At 51.0% G+C, this 17,899-nt stretch overlaps 1 pseudogene; it reads left to right on the forward strand.

Annotated features, from left to right (window-relative positions):
* Window positions 1–15,502: 15,502 nt before the first annotated feature.
* On the forward strand, window positions 15,503–16,411 carry LOC134481690 (ubiquitin-conjugating enzyme E2 variant 1-like; annotated as a pseudogene).
* The last annotated feature ends 1,488 nt before the right edge of the window (window positions 16,412–17,899 follow it).

The following is a 17,899-nucleotide window of genomic DNA, read 5'->3' on the forward strand; positions in this document are numbered from 1 at the left end:
GGAGGAGGAGGAGGAGGAGAGAGAGAGAGAGAGAGAGAGAGAGAGAGAGAGAGAGAGAGAGAGAGGATGTAATCATTACAAGCACATCTCCTGTCCTTCCCCTTCCTATTCAGGATTCTGCTCTTATTTTACTCCGAAGGCCGAGATAAATAAACCAGGCGTGTGATACGAGAGGCAGAAGCACCTCAGCCCCAACGCTGCAGAGAAGAGGCCCAGGCGCTGCAGCCTAGTCACACAGTCATTTAGATGCAAAGGGAATAAATATTTAAAGTGAAATTTTGCACAGCCCCTGCTTTCTTAATACGACAAAGCTACAAATAATAAACATGAGAACAAAACACCAGAAAGACCCAGGCACTTAGAAAAGTAGGTGTCTCAGAACAGGGTGGAAATACAACCCATCGGTGATAAAATAAACATAAAATAAACATAAGGCTGTCCCTCGGGGAAGCATAAGAAAGGGAGGCGAGGCTGTAACCAGGCCCCATCCACATCTCCAGCAGCTAATGTACTATTTAAAAGTAAGTCAAAAAGTCTGTGCTTGGCATTCACCTTGGGAGCAAAAGGAACACTTCTGGTTTAAAGGGAGTCTGGCAAGAGATTGTGACACAGACGCCACCAGCTTCTCTCAGGACCTCTCTCATCCTCAGGAATACAAATGACATGAAAAGAAACATGGAGATGAAGCAAACAGTTCCTCCATGACTACATACCACAGACAAGGACAGAGAACAAAAATTCCCGTGATGGGGATGCTGAGCAAGCTTAGAAGACGCCAATCAAAAGTTTTAAAGCAGGGTGGGGAGGTGGGGGGATGGAGAGGTGGGAGGAATGAGTTTGATGCCAGTGTGGTCTAGAGAGCCAGGGCTACACACACACACACACACACACACACACACACACACGGCCTGTCTCAAAAAGCCAACCAACCAACCAACAACAACAAGAAGGTTTTAAAAGGGAAGGAGAAAGGGTTCAATGCTTAAAAGTACTGGCTGCTCTTGCAGTGGACCAGAGTTTGGTTCCAGGACCCATATCTGGCAATTTACAACTGTCTATCACTCCAAATCCAAGGGATCCACTGCCCTCTAGTGGCCTTCATGGGTACCTGCACCCATATGCTCATACCCACACTCAGACACATAGACACACATAAATAAGATAAATCTTTTAAAACGACACATGGCAAAGACCTGTGAGGCTCCAGACTCCAGGCCCCTACAGATCTCTGACAAGGGCTTGGGTTCCTTTCAGCAACAGATCCTTTCATGGATCAGCAAAGTACATGGCTCCCTTGAAAGTTTCAACATGCAGGAGGGACAGGTGCTTCAGCTGGAGGCCAGCTCAGACTGGAAGACAGGCAGTGCTTCCACTGTGCTTCCCGGGTTGGTCTTAGATTAGGGGAGTCAGGACCAAGGAAAGTTAACTGAGGCAGGAAGAGATGGACCCAACATGAGGCTTCACTCTTAGGAAAGCACAGGCCGCCGAGGAAGCCAGAGCATGGTGGAGGTCGAGGCACAAGACCTTCTATCGGTCAGCTCTGCTGCATAACAGGTACATAGAGCTCCTCACACAGCACCAGCCAAGGACTAGGCTTGCCCGGAGGCTAGGTCTGTTCCTGTTTCCTGTTTCTTCTTTTTGTGGAGAGCAGGCAGATGAGAAATGCTTCTCACGAGGTGTCGTAGGGTCTCTATTGCTGCCATGAAAAGCTGTGATCAAAAAGCAAGTTGGGGAGGAAAGCAAGTTGGTTTATTTGGCGCACCCTTCCACATCGCCGTTTAGCACTAAGGGAAGTCAGGACAGGAACTCAAATAGGGTAGATTCTGGAGGCAGGAGCTGATGCAGAGGCCATGAGAGGTGCTCCTTACTGGCTCAGTTCACATGTCCTGTTCAACCTGCTTTCTTATAGAACCCAGGTCCACCGACTCAGAGACAGCACCACCCACAATGGGCTGGTCATCAATCCGCCATCAATCAGTAATTAAGAAAATTCTCTACAGCTGAATCTCAAGGAGGCATTTCCTCAAATGAGGCTCCTTCTTGCTGAAGACTCTAGCGTGTGTCAAATTGTCACACAAAGCCAGCCAATTCAAAACCGAAGTCAACAGAGGAAAGCCTTCTGCCAAGGCCCTGGGCACACAGCACAGGTTTGCTCCTTGCCCCATGTTCTTCAAGACTAAGCCTATTCTGGGTGTAAAGTGTGCCTTTTTCCCACAGGAACATGGAGGTCCCCTGACAAAGGACAGAGATGCAGAAAAAATAATGTCTATATGTGTACGGGCTGGTTTAGTGTGTCAACTTGACACAAGCTGGAGTTATCACAGAAAAGGGGACCCTCCCTTGGGGAAATGCCTCCATGAGACCCAGCTGTAAGGCATTTTCTCAATTAGTGATCAAGGGGGCAGGGCCCAGCCCATTGTGGATGGTGCCATCCCTGGGCCGGTGGTCTTGGGTTCCTATAAGAAAGCAGGCTGAGCAAGCCAGGGGAAACAGCAACCCTCCATGGCCTCTGCATCAGCTCCTGCCTCCAGGTTCCTGCCCTGCGTGAGTTCCTGTCCTGACTTCCTTTGGTGAGGAACAGCAAGTGGAAGTGTAAGCTGAATAAACCCTTTCCTCCCCAGCTTGCTTCTTGGTCATGATGTTTTGTGCAGGAATACAAACCCTGACTAAGACAATATGTCGACTGCCACACCAGCCTGGGTAAAGTTGGCTTTGGTCCTAGAGGCAAGCAAGGATCCATTAGCAGATGTCATGGGGAAAGAGTGGCAGAGCAGAAAGCTGGGGGTAGGGGGGCGGGACAGGAGCAACTGCAGCATCCTGGAGGGAGATAGAAAAGCCTGAATCAGGGTGACGAGCCAAGTGGAGGACATAAGGAGAGGTCCTTAGGAGGTGGGGGCCTCTGTATTCAAGAGTTGCTGGAGGCCAACGGGTGCAGGCAAGGCCAGGCACTGGCTGTGGTACGAGGAGACAGGGCACAAACAGGAACATCGGGAGAGGTGAGCGGCCCTGGTCTCTGGTGCTGGCCCGAGCCACCTGATTCTACAGTGGAGCCTGTACTATGTGCAGAAAAGAGGGAGGGGTAGTGGTGTCTGCCCAGGACACCATCCCAGAGCATGCTGGGTCTCAAAGGAACCCCATCCCTGACTACCTCCTCAGAGAAATATCCAGAAAATCAGCAGTGGGTTGCCACAGTAACCTGAAAGCCAGCTGCTCCCCACCTAGCAGCCTGGCTGCCAGATCCTAGGTGGGCAGGGGAAGGCGCACACAGGTCCCTGTCACTAGGGAACATAGCTTATGTGCCTAGCTATGCTCTGATAACGACTGGGTCTGCACAGCTGTGCAGTCTCATAGAGAAGCTGAGTCCCAGAGTCCCCTGCTTTCAGAGTGCTTTCAACAGCACTGTCCTCTCTGCCCTAGTCACCTGTAAACACCCAGGGTCCTGTTCCCAGCCCCCAGAGCCACTGCATGAATGTTTGCATGCATGCACACAACTTTAAAATGACTCAAATAGTTTTTATGGACAAGATAACCCCAAGCCTTGAGTGGCCTATGGGACTCTGGGGTTCCCCACATGTAAAAATATGACTGAGGAGCCCAATGTCCCCTAGAGCATCTCCTTCCACCGAAGAGGGTCCCTTTCTCCCAGTCCAAATAGATCCAATGTTTCCATAGTTACAGGGTCCTTTTTTTCTTTTTCTTTTCTTTTTTTTTTTTTTTTTTTTGACCAGGAAGTCTCCTTGCCAGGCTTCTGCCTTGGTTTGCTTTCTATCACTGTGGCAAAGCAGTGACGATGTTGGGGGAGGAAAGGGTTTATTTATCTCACATTTCCCTGTTACCATCTATCACTGAAGGAAGTCAGGCAAGAACTCAAAAAGGACCCTGAAGGCGGGAACTGAAGCAGAGGCCATGGATGGGTGCTGCTTACTGGTTTGCTCTCCACAGCTAGCACAACCTACCTCCTTATACGGTCTAGGACCACCTGCCCAGAGATGATGCTATTCATAGTGGTTTGGGCATTTCCGCATCAATCATTAATCAAGAAAATGTCCCCATTGATGCGTCCCCACACCAATCTAATGGAGGCCACTCCTCAACGGAGATTTCCTCTTCTCAAGTGACGAGTCTGTGTCAAGTTGACAAAAGCTAACCAGCACACCCCTAGCACTCTCTGAGGACCCCTCTCTCTACCTCAGCCTCCGTCTCTCCAACCTACACTGGGTCTGGTGCTTGAAGCATTCCCATGGGAAACCCTCAACAGAAAAGAAGATTCAATGTCCCCCCATTCTCCTCCTGGCTTTCACACCCTGCTGATTTTCCAACCTGGGCCACGCCCCTCCTCCATCAGGTTCAACCCTTGGTGCAGTAGCATTCGGCCAAGAGGGCTCTGCAGAGCAGTTCTAGACTTGGCTCCGGTTAGGAAAGGCCATCAAGAGACCTTCCGCACTCACCTAAGAGACTACACAGCTCAGCAAGCTTAACGTGGACTCCTTCCAGACCCACGCAGGATCTTTCTGGCAGGGGAACTCATAAAATAAGGACTGGTGGTTGGACAGGGATCGGTGTGAGGGAGAATGAAATATGTAAATGGTGGGGAATGGACAGATGGATAGATGTATGGTGATGGGGTAGATGGTGAGTGGATAGAGGTAGACAGATTGAATGACGAATGAATAGTGAATGGGAGCATAGATGGACAGGAGGGCGGGGTAGGGGAGACTGAATAGACCATGCATGAGTGATAAATGGTTCATGTGTAAGGACACACTTGGCAATGGGCCCATCAAACGCCCAGACTGAAGCTGAGATCCATCTGCCCATGTTATCTGTTTGGTCAATGAGCAGGGCCCAGTCCAGGTAGCTCTGAAGGGTTGGCTGGCTGTCAGAAACCCTCCCGAGGGAGAGTTGAGGGCTAAAGGGATCTGGATGGATGGCTGAATTTCACCTGCTTGTGTGTTTCTGTGTTTCTACGGTATGTGTGAATGTGTGACTGTGTGCTGGTGTGTCTTCCTGTGTACATGAGTATATCTGTGTGTCTTGCCCATGCGTGTGCCTACATCTGCAAGGGTGTGTGTGTGTGTGTGTGTGTGTGTGTGGTATGTGTATATTATATGTGTGTATGGTGTGTGAGTATGTGTGTGTGTGTGTGTGGTGTGTGTGTGGTGTGTGTGTGTATGTGTGGTGTGTGTATTATATGTGTGTGTGGTGTGTGTGTATGTGTGGTGTGTGTATTATATGTGTGTGTGGTGTGTGTATGTGTGGTATGTGTGGTATGTGTGTATGTGTGGTATGTGTGGTGTGTGTATGTGTGGTGTGTGTGTGGTTTGTGTGTGGTGTGTGTGTGTGTATTATATGTGTGTGTGGTATGTGTGTGTGTATGTGTGGTGTGTGTGTGGTGTGTGGTGTGTGTGTGTGTGTGGTATGTGTGTGTGTATGTGTGGTGTGTGTGTGGTGTGTGTGTATGTGTGGTGTGTGTGTGTATGTGTGGTGTGTGTGTATCATATGTGTGTGTGGTGTGTGGTGTGTGTGTGTATATGTGTGATGTGTGAGTATTATATGTGTGATGTGTGTGTATTATATGTGTGTGTTGTGTGTGTGTGTATGTGTGGTGTGTGTGTATTATATGTCTGGTGTGTGTGTGGTTTGTGGTGTGTGTGTGTGTTTGTGTGTGTGTGTGTGTGGTTTGTGGTGTGTGTGTGTGTGTGTGTGTGTGTGTGTGTGTGTGTGTGTGTGTATAGCTGTGCCTGGATATCTCTGTGGGAGTTTGTGCATCTTGGTGAATCTCTGTGTCTGCATATGTCCGTCTGTCTGTGTCTCTGTGTCTATTTGTGTTGGTGTCATCTTCACACCCTGTAGCTGTGATATCTGCTGTGTTTCTTGCTGGCTCCTGCCAGTGCTCAGTGCTGATAAATGTTTGACAATTGGCTCTCAGAGCAAGGGCTGAGGATCACTGTGCCTTCTGCTTGCTGATTTCCGTGAGGCAATCATCCCCTACCCTCCACTGATCTGCAGTCACTCCACCCAGAAGGCAGTGTTGGCGGTCAGAGCAGGTCCCCCCTGGCTCCAGGGTGCTTTGGCCTAGGTTTGGCTCCCTGATTGACAAGTCTCAGTCATCCCAGTCTCCCTTGCTCACCCCATTCTCCGTTGGCTCTTTGCCCAAACAGATCCTCCTGTAGCCTCCAGCATGTCCTAACTGTGCAGTCAAAACCAGTCTAGACAGCTCTTTCCAGCCTGTCTGATGTAGTAGACTGCAGAACGCTGCGTGAGTGCCCATGGGCTGGGTGCAGCTCAGCAGACAGACGAGCGGCTCCTGGAGGCCTGCACATGTTTGGCTGTAGCCCTAGAGGAGGGTGTCACCCAGGCCATTTCCCCACGGTCTCTGGAAGTCCTCCCTGCTCCTCCACCTCTTCTCAGACAGCAGCACTTCCTGTGAAGCACATGCAGGAAGCAGAGTCCTGTGTTGGTGTCTCCATTCACCCAAGTCTTCTCCCTGATCCCACGGCTACGGGAGATGTGGAGATGCAGAAACAGCTAAACAGCTGCACACGGCACACAGAAAGACGGCCTTAGCCCCAGCCCACCCGCCCACATGGGAACAGGGACATTGGACCCCCGACCCTTGACCATGCAGATCAGGAGCATGCCCACTCTCACCCAGGAGGCAGAGGACCAAACACAAATGGAGGCGGCCCTCTTGCTCCTCCCCTTTCGGGCTAGCTTCTCACCATCTGCACTCAGTTGGCTGTCGGATCTGCTGCCTTAGCCTACCTAGGTGAACTACGCCCTGCCCTCCCTCTCCACCCACCTTCAGTAGCCACCTTTACCACTGGGGTTGGCCTCATGTGCCTTCCCATAGCCCTCCATGGCTCCCCAAGCCCAGAAACGTAAGCTTCTCTCCTGGGCCCAGGCTGACTCTGCCCTCCCTGTCAGGCTCTGGCTCTTCCATTCTCTGGTCTCCTTGTTCCCAGTCATTCACTCATTCCTTAACTCTTTCATTCATTTACTCACTCATTCACTCATTCCTACACTCACTCATTCACTCACTCATTCCTTCACTCACTCATCCCTTCACTCACTCATTCCTTCACTCACTCAGTCACTCATTCACTCATTCCTTAACTCATTCTTTAACTCATTCACTCAGTTACTCACTCATTCCTTAACTCATTCACTCACTCATTCCCTAAATCACTAACTCGTCATTCCAGCACTCATTCCTTCACTCACTCATTCTCTCACTAACTCATTCATCTTACTCATTCTTTCACTCATTCACTCATTCACTCACCCACTCATTCACTCACTCATTCATTCCTTCATTCACTCATACCTTCACTCATTCACTCATTCCTTCACTCACTCATTTCTTCATTCGCTCACTCATTCCTTCACCCATTAATTCTTTCACTCACTCATTCACTCATTCATTCTTTCACTCATTCATTCACTCACTCATTCTTTCACTTATTCCTTTACTCATTCATTTGTTAACTCACTCACTCACTCATTCCTTAACTCACTCATCATCCCATTACTCGCTCATTCTCTCACTTATTCAGCCCTGCCTCATTGTCTCAATCCTTTACTTACTTGCTTGTGCCTCGTGATCCTGGCTCCTTTCTCCGTCCTTCACTAGACTCAACCCTGGAGGCATAGAGAACGTGGGAACATGGAAGACATGGGTCATGTGCTTTGGAAGCATCTCTGTTCTGTGGGTGGGGCTGTGGTGCTTCTGCGGCAGCTTCTGGTTCCATCCTTTCTGGGCCCCTGAGCACAAAGGACCGCCATCTCATTACCTTCTGTTAAGCAAGCCCTGAGCGCCTGTATCACTCAGATGCACATATCCTAGTAGGGGATCTGGACTCAAGTTGTGGGAATGGGAACAATTAGTATTTTATCCACATCCTGGCTGGTCTGAAGATGAGATTCTGGTGTCCCCAGAGAACATTGAAGCTGACCCTTGGTGGCTAGAGGTGAGGAACAAGCAGTAGCCTGCCTCCCCCTACCCAGGGGCCCCATAGAGCTCCATAGAGTGTGACAGAACATTATCAGCTGGGATCATGCTGCCAGCAGAGTGACTGTGGACATTCAGTGATATGCCTCACAGGAGTTCCTGGTGTAAATCCTCTGGTCACCTTCTGTAGGACAAGGCAAAAGGAGTTTTCTGGGGCCCAAGGCCTAAAGCAGGGCTATGGGGAGCAGAGACCAAGTGTAGCTGCCTCTGGGAGGCTGGGAAGACCTGTATCTTGAGGTCATGGCTAAGGAAAAGTGGACAGGGAGGGATGTGGTACCTCCATTGCTCTCCCAGAAGAGCGTTGGATCCTGGCATATCCAACTACCCTAGCAGACCACCATAGTGAAACAATTGGCTCTGGGCCTCTATTCTTCCTTGTCCTTGGTGAGTGGTCATATATCCCTTGTCCCTACAGGGGCTAGACCATGAGGAGTTTGGAGGCTACATGGTAGGTAGGACTATAGGCAGCTCTGAGCTACATTCTCGATGTATGAATCCTGAAGGCCCACCTGTGAGTCTAAGGATAAAAGTGGCAAGTTGCAGTCAGGAGGTCAAGGACTGGGGACACAGCTCGTCACAGAACTCCTGCTGCCACCCTGAGAAGCACTCTGCAGGGAAAGCACTCTGGCTTCACCTTCTGGCCTGCCTGGTGTCTAGAGCCCTCTCGGTGAGATAAACTTAACTGTGGCCCACTTGACCGCTTTCCCGTTGGGTGGAGGCCAGGTCACCTGGCCCCTCCCCATGTCCAATTGTCCTGACTGTGAGGCTGGCTCAGTCCCTGCCTGAGATCTGGCCTAACCAGACCCTGCCTTCAGGCATCTATCAAGGGTCTGCCAGGCCCTGCTGGACCCACCTGTGCTTGTCTGACTTGTCACTTGAATTCAGTGGTTAGCTAATATCTAGAGTAAAGGGACAGGCAGGCCATCACCATATGTGGCTGTGTGGGGTCAGATTAGGGACACGGAGGAGAACGCATTGGGGGCGGATGGCCTCAGAGTCTCTAGTATCCCTTAGACACTGAGAGGAGAAATGAAGGTTTGGAACTAAAGACAGAGAAGGTACCCACTCCACACAGGAGAGCCATGCTCTTTGAACTGTGCAGAGGAGAATCTCCTCTGATTTAGCTACATCTGAACTTTCCTTCCAGTTGCCCTTGTCTGATGTCACCAGGCTGGGGACAAGAATGATGTACCCTAGTGTCTTCTGCTAACCCCAGAAATGGATTGGGCCAGGATGGTCTGGGTGAATGAAAGATGAACAAGTGAGTGAGTGAATGAATGAATGAATGAATGAGTGAGTGAATGAATGGGTGAATGAGTACATGAGTGAGTGAGAGCATCAGTAAGTAAATGAATGAGAGAGTGAATAAGTGAATGGGAGAATGAATGAATGAATATAAGAGCAAGCAAGTGAGTGAGTGAGAATTAATGAGTGAGTGAATGAATGAATGAGTACATGAGTGAGTGAGTAAGTCGGTAAGTGAATGAGAGGGTGAATAAGTGAATGGGAGAACGAATGAGTTCAAGAGCAAACAAGTGAATGAGTGAGCCAACCAGTTCGCATGAGATAACAGGCTGTCTGTTCAGAGATGCAGAACCAGCTCTGGGTGACCCACCAGGCTCCAGGCAAGCAGCTGTCCATGTTCCCCCCATGCAGCCTTCATCACTGACCTGGTGCCAGCTGAGGTCTTTGGCCCTGGGTCCCTCTTGCTGCCATTATTTTGTACAAGAGACCACCAAAGATGGGGGTGCAGGAGACCACAGCTCCTAGAGGACACAACGGGGTCTGACCTCGGGTCCCTAGCCTTGGAAATACCACTTGATTTTCTGCACAAGTCCGAGCTCGTACTCTGGCTCTGTCTGTCACAGCATCCTCCCTCTGAAGTCTTCAGGCCTCAGCACAGGGGCCGCCTGTCCCAGGAAACCTCCCCTGACCTCCTGTCCACACAGGGCTGCTTGTGCAATGGGTCTCTCACCCATCCCAGAAAAGGCTCTTCTGATAACAAGTCTGGCTTGTTGGACACAGTGTACACCATGCATGCCTCTGCTTCCTGGCCACCCCCTGTGCACAACAGGCTGGCACCCTGCTGGTGGCCCTGCTGGATTTGTCCTGGTCTGAATAGCTCCCATCTTTGGGTGGCTGTAAGTTTCCAAGCCCAGCTTTCAGCCAAAAACCTTTCATTAGCTCTGTTTGTTTGGGCTGTTACTGCCCTTTTAAAGTGAAAATAGTTTATTTTTAACATATGGATGCTTTTGCTTTCTTTTTAAGATGGTGTAAAAAAAAAAAATTCTGGCCTGCTTCTTTTCTTGGCCAGCTTGTCTGAGCAGCCCTCTTTATGAGACTCCCTGTGGTCTTTCAGCCCCGCCCCAACCCAACCCCTGCTCCACCCCCACCCACAGCACCCCCTGCTCCACTAGCTTCTCTGAGGAGAACTGCAGAGGTGCAGAAAGAGGTGGGATAAAGCTCTGGAAACAAACCCAAGGGGCCTGGCAGATGACCCAGGACGGAGGCCTTTGAGCAAAGCTAAGTGCTGGAGCTGTGGCTGCCACAGCACAGAGCCCGAAGGAGCAGCTCTGCCTCTGCCCTCAAAACCACAGGGAAGAAGTCAGAGGGGAAAGGAGAGGAAACAGAAGAGACAAGAGAGCAAAGTGGGCAGCTCGTCAGCTGAGCCCTGAAGGTTTAGTGGTTTGGTTGGACCAGCCAGGCTCAGGATGGGGCCACAGGGCCAGCCTAGGGTGAGAACAGTGCCCCGATGGTGCCAAACGTAGTGGGGTGTGCTTGCAGTGCCAACCCTTGGGAGACAGAGGCTAGAGTTTGAGGCCATCTGGCATGCACGCACACGCACACGCACACACACACACACGCGCACACACACACACAGCAACAAAGCAAAAAGACCCTGATAGGCATGGAGGAGAAAAGACAGAAACAGCCAGAGAAAGGACCATGGTCATGCACACATGAGCCCCTCACAGCCAACAGAGTTCACCTGATTTCTAGGGTGGCACTCACTTGAGAGCACAGAGAGCAGGTGCTGCTAGGACAATCAGCCTCGTGTGACTGGAGCACAGACACAGAGGCCCCCGGCTGCTGTGTGGCTTCAGCAGCGAGAGCACACACCAAGGACAGCCACAGCCCTGTTATTAGCGGCAGCGCGGCACAGTGAATATGCCTCCGCTGTCCTTCAGCAGGAGACCAAGAGTCAGCCACACAGTGAGACTCTGGGCATTGGTGAGAGAGGGAACCCCAGCTCTCTGCGTGCCCTCTCTGTGCTGTTCAAACAGCACCAGGCACAGAATGAGACATGTAGGATGTCACCAGCCCAGAAGGGGGACACACCTGGCTTTGGGCCCCTGCTGTGACAGACCGTGGTGGCTCCTCCCAAACTCAGCCATAAAACAGGTCGGTAAGTTACAGGTGCTGGAGACTGTGTTCACGTTCTACCCAGAACATCTTCTGAAACATCAGAAAGGAAGGTGGCCCCACGGAGGCATGGTGGCACTAATAAACAGAATGGGGAGATCAAACACAGCTGGAACCCATGGGAAGGGAAGCCCTGAAAGGAAGAGATAAATATGTGCACAAAGGTTCCCAAAGTCCTCCACACAAAGCTGTCTATGTAAGGGGACGTGGAGGGCATCTCTCCATGTGTTCTGGGAGCAGGGGGCAGTCTGGAGGCTGCACACTGCTGAGAGACACTTGCACCCTGGCCAGTTAGCCAGTTAGTGCACCCTTGGCACTCAGCAGAAAGGCCAGGCATGAGGAAAAGGCCACTGGGTCCCAGAGCAAGAAACAACAGCAGTTCATCCACTTAAGAAGCTGCAAAACAAAGCCTCCAAGGGGCCATGTACAGAGCGGCAAACAGCCACCAGCGGGACTCACTGCAGCCAAGCCAGGACTATAAGGCATCAATCACCCAGCAGCCCGGCCACAGGAAAGACTGACTGTGAAGACCCAGAAACCGTGAGCATGACAGGGAGGAGAGCCGCCCAAGAGGGGCGCTCAGAGATGTGGGAAGCAGCTACTCGGTGCGGAACACTTTTTCAAAGAATTCTGCAAACCAGATGGTCACAATGAGTGAACAGATGGAGGCTGTCAGCAGAGACTTGCAATGCCCCAAAGAACAGAACAGGAATTCTAACCTGCAAAGTTCAGTGTCTGGAATGGAAATATCACTGGGTGGGCTGCAAGCCACAGACAGTAGGGCGGGGGCACAGCGGGCAGCCGAGGGTCCGCTGAGAGTGCACGAGGCCACAAAGCCACGGGCTGAATCCACAACAATGAAAGAGAAAATCAGTTAGAGAACTGAGAAGCAGAGCAAACGACGTGATCCCATCTTAGAGGTTCAGAGAAAGTCAAGTGTGCTGAGGGACTGACCTTGACAGCACATGGCTGCCCCAGAACGGGTCTATTAGCATCCACTCATGGAAAATGAAGACGGGCTTAGCAGGGGCCACTCAAGACTGTGCATGCGGTCTTGCTCTTCCTAGAGAAGCATACAAGCAGTTAGGAATTGCTAGTGATGGAGCCTCCTGTAAATACCTCATTGCCCATGTCCCCAAGGTAACTCCCTCCCAAGGTCCTATAACTAACTTCAATTAAATTCATTGGTTTGTTAAGATAGACCAGGGCGGGATGCTTTCTTTGTTCTGTTATCGATTCTCTATCTAGGCTGAAGAGATGTTCATTCACCCCTCCCCAGGAAATCCTTGGCACACAGGGACAAGGTGGAAGCAAGGGGACCAGGGAAGAGCTGTTGCATGGCTCCTACAGTGAGTGCTTAGATGTGTAGCAAAAGCTAAACCTTAGGAGGCTAAAGCAGCGGAGAATCGAGTCCCACATGTCCTCCCATGTATTCTTGCTGCAGTCGCAACCGTAGTTTCCCTGCAGAGTATCTGTGGGGAGAACTCCAGGGGGGCCATCTTCCTCTTTGTCAGTGAGGGGTAGCACACCTCCTTGGTGAACAGAGTTCACCCTGTGAGCGTGGAGAAGCTCCAGACTTGCTGATGGAGCAGAGACTATCACGTACGAAGAGGTTATTAGGTCAGCCGTGGAGTCGGTTACATCATTTGCTCTGAGCGAGTAAGAGGCAGCTGAGGCTTAGCTGCCCACCAGGTAAGGACATGCCCAAGACAAGGAGGGGTTGTAACAAGAATAGGGATGCAGGTGCCATTCTCCGTGCCAGCCTCTGACCTGACAAGGAGGTGAACCGGAGGATGAGACCGGGGGGATACCCGCCGAGGCAGCACGTGGAAGTCAGAGGAACCTGCAGAACTCACTTCTCCCCTGCCTCTAAGTGGGCCCTGGGGTCGGATGCAGGTTGTCAGGCCGGCAGCAAAAACTGAAGCCTTGAAGACAGGAGAGAGGCTGGTGGAGACAAATGGTCACTCAGAGGGAGAAGCAACCCTGGGGTCCTGACCTGGGACAGGTGCCAATTTCTAGCCAGGGCCATACCCTGTGCAAAGCTCCTCCCCTTCTGGGAGAGCTCCTGGACTACAGTAGCTTGGTTCCCAGAGTAACTTGTTCTGCGGACACCCAGTACCCACGTAGTGTCAATTAGTCGACACTGATTCTCTTGAGCTGACCACTTCCCACTCAGCAATAGCCAACTGCAAGCCAAGAAAAGGGAGACTTTTCAACCTCCTTCCTCACACCCCACTTCTGCCTCCATAAGTTTGTAACAACCCCCTTGCAGGTTTGTCCCCAAATAAAAGCCAGCACTGTCCTAAGTCCCTCAGTGCTTCATCACTGTCCTTCTTGGTGCCCTTTATTAATGGGCACCATGCCATACTGGTAAGGAAGCCAAGAAGTGTCTGAGCGGCCATTAGAGGCTGGGGGTGCATTAGTTTCCTTTCTTCTTGCATTGACCAAATACCTGAGCAGAAGCAACCTCTGGAAGAGAGGTTTACTTTGGCTCTTGATTTGAGGACCACTATGGTAGAGAAAGCCTGGTAGCAGAAGCAGGTTACAGCTACAGCAGTGGCAGCTCACTCACAACTGGGCCGGTCAGGAAGCAGAAAAGGAGCACACAGCCCCTCCGCTGGCTTTCTCTCCTTTCCTTTATGTCCAGTTCAAGATCTTCATCCACAGACTGGTGCCTACCATACTCAGGGCAAACCTCCCTCCTCTCAAAACAGCCTTCTTGGCATTTCTTTTGTAAATATTTATTTATTTTACGAGGTGGGGGAGGGAGGCACGTGCATGCCATAGCACATGTGTGAAGGTCAAGGGTTGATTTTTCTCCTTTCACCATGTGAATCCTGGAGATTGAACCCAGGTCATCAGGCTTGGCAGCAAGTGCCTTACTAATTGGCTGTTTCTTAATCCAATGAAGCTGACAATTCAAAGATAACCATCCCACTTACTTCCAGGGATGTCCCCAACTGTCCCTAGGGCAGCAGGAGAGGTAACAGCCTTGAGGACTCGGACACTGGGAGGCACATACTTCAGCCAGGAAAGAGATACTGTCACACCTGAGGAGGCCGACTCCCCAGTACAGAAGAGCCTAACATGTGTGTCATTGGTGTCCCAGAAGGAGAATAGAGAAAGAAGAGGAACTATCCTAAGGAGTCATAACTAACATTTGCCAAGCTGGTGATAGACACCAGATCACAGAGCCAAGAAACTCAGAGAGCCCCAACAAGGATAAAATATCAAGGAAACGGTGGTGCGCCTGCACATAATTTCAAGCCACTGAAAACCACAGACAGAAAACCCTGAGGCAGATGGTGGGAAAGGCCGGACTATCTACAGAGAAGCCAACACAAGACTTTACCGATTTCTCGTCATCAACTGTGCAAGCAAACACAAACAAGAAACCACACCTCTCCAACAAAAGCTGAGGGTGGTCATTATCTGAAGACCCACTCCGTGGGAAATGCTTCTGTCCTCCAGAACAGAGGGGATGTTGAGTGGAAGCACTAGGAACGGAAAGTACCGGGGACGGAATCGTGGCATAAAACCAATCCGTGATTTACTTCAATTTTAGGATCTATGTTTGCAGCAGAGGTCAGACTGGATGCATGAGGGACAAGGACAGCAGGAAGGAGGCCCCATTGCTGCCCAGGGTGAGACAGTGATACCCTTGGATTGTCGACTAATCCTTCACCAGCCTGTCAAGCCCTGGCTCCTCCACGAGGGTCTACAGATGGGGGAAGGGGAGACATTTTGTATAGCGGAGTAGAGTGGCTACTGGTGAAGTGCCATGCTCCTGTAACTAAACCCACTGGGGAAAAAACAGTCAGGGAAGTAGAAGGGGAACTGCCTGGGAAGAAGGGATAAGAGGGGCGGGCATCAAAATACACAGCACAGATGCATGATTATCATGATAAAGGCCATTGTTGTGAATAACTAATATATGCCAATAAAAACATTGTAAGCAAGCATCATGGAGGAAAGGGGGCTAATTTTAACCTGGAGCTTTCAATCTGGAAGGAATGGGGCTATTCGTGGCTAAAAGACACAACCAGTGTGGAAGGACAGCGACGCAAGATGGCAGCCACCACAGGCTCAGAAGTAAAAGTCTCTCGAAATTTCCAACTGTTGGAAGAGCTGGAAAAAGGCCAGAAAGGAGTAGGTGATGGCACAGTTAGCTGGGGTCTGAAGGACAATGAGGACATGACATTCACAAGACGGACAGGTGTGATAATTGGGCCTCCATGAACAATTTATGAAAACCAAATATACACCCTTAAGATAGAGTGTGGGCCTAAGTATCCAGAAGCACCCCCGTCTGTGAGATTTGTGACAAGAGTCAATATGAGCGGCATGAGCAGTTCCAACGGAGTGGTGGATCCACGAGCCATGGCAGTGCTGGCACAGTGGCAGAATTTCCACAGCACCAAAGTCATCCTGCAGGAACTGAGGCACTTGACGATGTCAAAAGAGAACATGAAGCTGCCACAGCCACCAGAAGGACAGTGTTACAGCAATTGGTCACCAAGGCCTTCCCCATCCAACCCAAGTCTTCATTTTCCACAGTAGTAAATTTTCTAGATCCATCTGTAGACCTCAAAGTACTGGAGAGGAAGCCCCGCTCAGACTTCCTCCTGAGACACTGCTCTGATGCTAACTTCTTGTCCATTTGAAATACCTAAGTTGTGCTGTGTAACATCATCTGTCGAGTGTAACCGCTGTCTGCCTGGTTGAACTTCTGGGATCAAGAAGGTGTATTAAAATCGGTTTCCTATGGGAGCGGTGGGCACAGCTAACACAACTGAATGGACACGTCTCACACAATCACCTTCTGCTGGCACTCAGCCTGGGTCTGCCTTTGCCCACCCTGCCCTCTGCCACAGCTGTGTGGTGGCCCTTAGAATAGATGGGGACTCTTTAGGTAGCAGTCGTGGGACTGACCACCGCTGGGCTTGGGGCGCTTTGGCTGCACCCCTGCTTTCTTAAGTCTTAAGTGATTGCCCCATCCAAGCCATGGTCCCCACTCCTCCACTCCCACCCTTGGCCAAAGCTTATATTGTAACCTCCCCTCCCTCTGAAATTGGCCTCGGGTGAGGAATTCAGGGCTTCCCATCTCCCTACCTTTATCAAGGGGTGCTGCTTTCCCCTCCTCGAGTCCCTTGTTGCCCGTCACCACCCAAACCTTGCTGTGGCCAGAAGCCACCAGATGAGACTGGAAGAGCCTGGCCTCCCTCACTTAGCTCTGGACCACACTCATTTACCTGCCACCGGCCTGGGAAGGGAGAGCCCTGCCACCATCATCAGCCCTTGAGCTTTGAGCTCAGGGCTAGAGGTGAACAGAGCAGTCACAGGGCGACTCAGACAGGCCAGCGCTCAGGGTCCTTGGATATATGCCTAGAGAAAGGCCATGTGGAGAGTCCTCAGTGCACATGGTTCTGAGTTGTTTCCTTTTCCCACAATAGCTTTGATTTTACACATTGAAGAGGTTTGAACAGGGCTCTCAGTCACCCTGGCCACTCATCGGGTCTGGTGTGGAGCCTGACAGCTGGAGCACGAGGCCCTGACCCTGCAGACTCGCAGTGCAGACTTTCAGTGTTACTCCTCAGACCCTAGCCAGGGACCCAGAGGAGCTCTGTGTCATCGCATTCACAGATTGTTTGCAGATCGGTGGGCCTGGCTCCTGGCTCATTGCCACGCTCCCCACTCTGCTCAGGATCACTAAATGTTGAAATGTGGATGCATACTGAAATAAAGGCAATTCGTTGTGTTGCAGAAAAAGACACAACCAGTGGCTAGGGTGTAACTCTTGGCCACACGGGACATGAGGAGCTTGACATGTCAGGCACTTGTAATCTAGAAGGATATCATATGAGCTCAAAGAATTCATTGTTCACCTGCTTGGGTGTGGAAATGGGTCTGGGTCGTGTGGGGGCACGACGCTGCTTTGGACAGAGGCGAACTGAAGGGTTAGGTTACCAAGTGCCCGATGTGTACAGTAGCATGTTCTGAGAGACTCCGGGGAGAGCAAGGATGTTTCCCATCCCTGGCGGAACCTGGGGAGAGGGGAAGATTGGTGCTGCTGTGTTATTCTTCCACAGCGTTCTACCAGCATGACAATTTTCATAATTAAGAAAAATCCTGATTTTCCATAGATCAGATTTCCAGGAGGCTCAGCCATCTGGCACACAGGCATATGCCCAAAAGCAAGCGAGCGGACTGCTGAGCAACCAGCCATGCCGCCACAGCGCCCGGCAGGCTGCGAGCCCGTGATGGGTACTTATTGATGGAACGTAGCATCCGCTCCCCCGCCATCTGCTCTGACTTCTATGAAGAGATCTGTGTGGCTTGGGAGAGGCTGACTCCACCCCACCTGAAACATCCTGTGCCCCTGACCAGAGACTCAAGGACACTGTGTACTCTGAGCCAGCCCAGCCACTGCAGTCTGAGCATGAACGAAACCCCCGTCACCTCAGC

The sequence above is a fragment of the Rattus norvegicus genome, chromosome 14 (assembly GCF_036323735.1).
Source record: "Rattus norvegicus strain BN/NHsdMcwi chromosome 14, GRCr8, whole genome shotgun sequence".
NCBI lineage: Eukaryota > Metazoa > Chordata > Mammalia > Rodentia > Muridae > Rattus > Rattus norvegicus.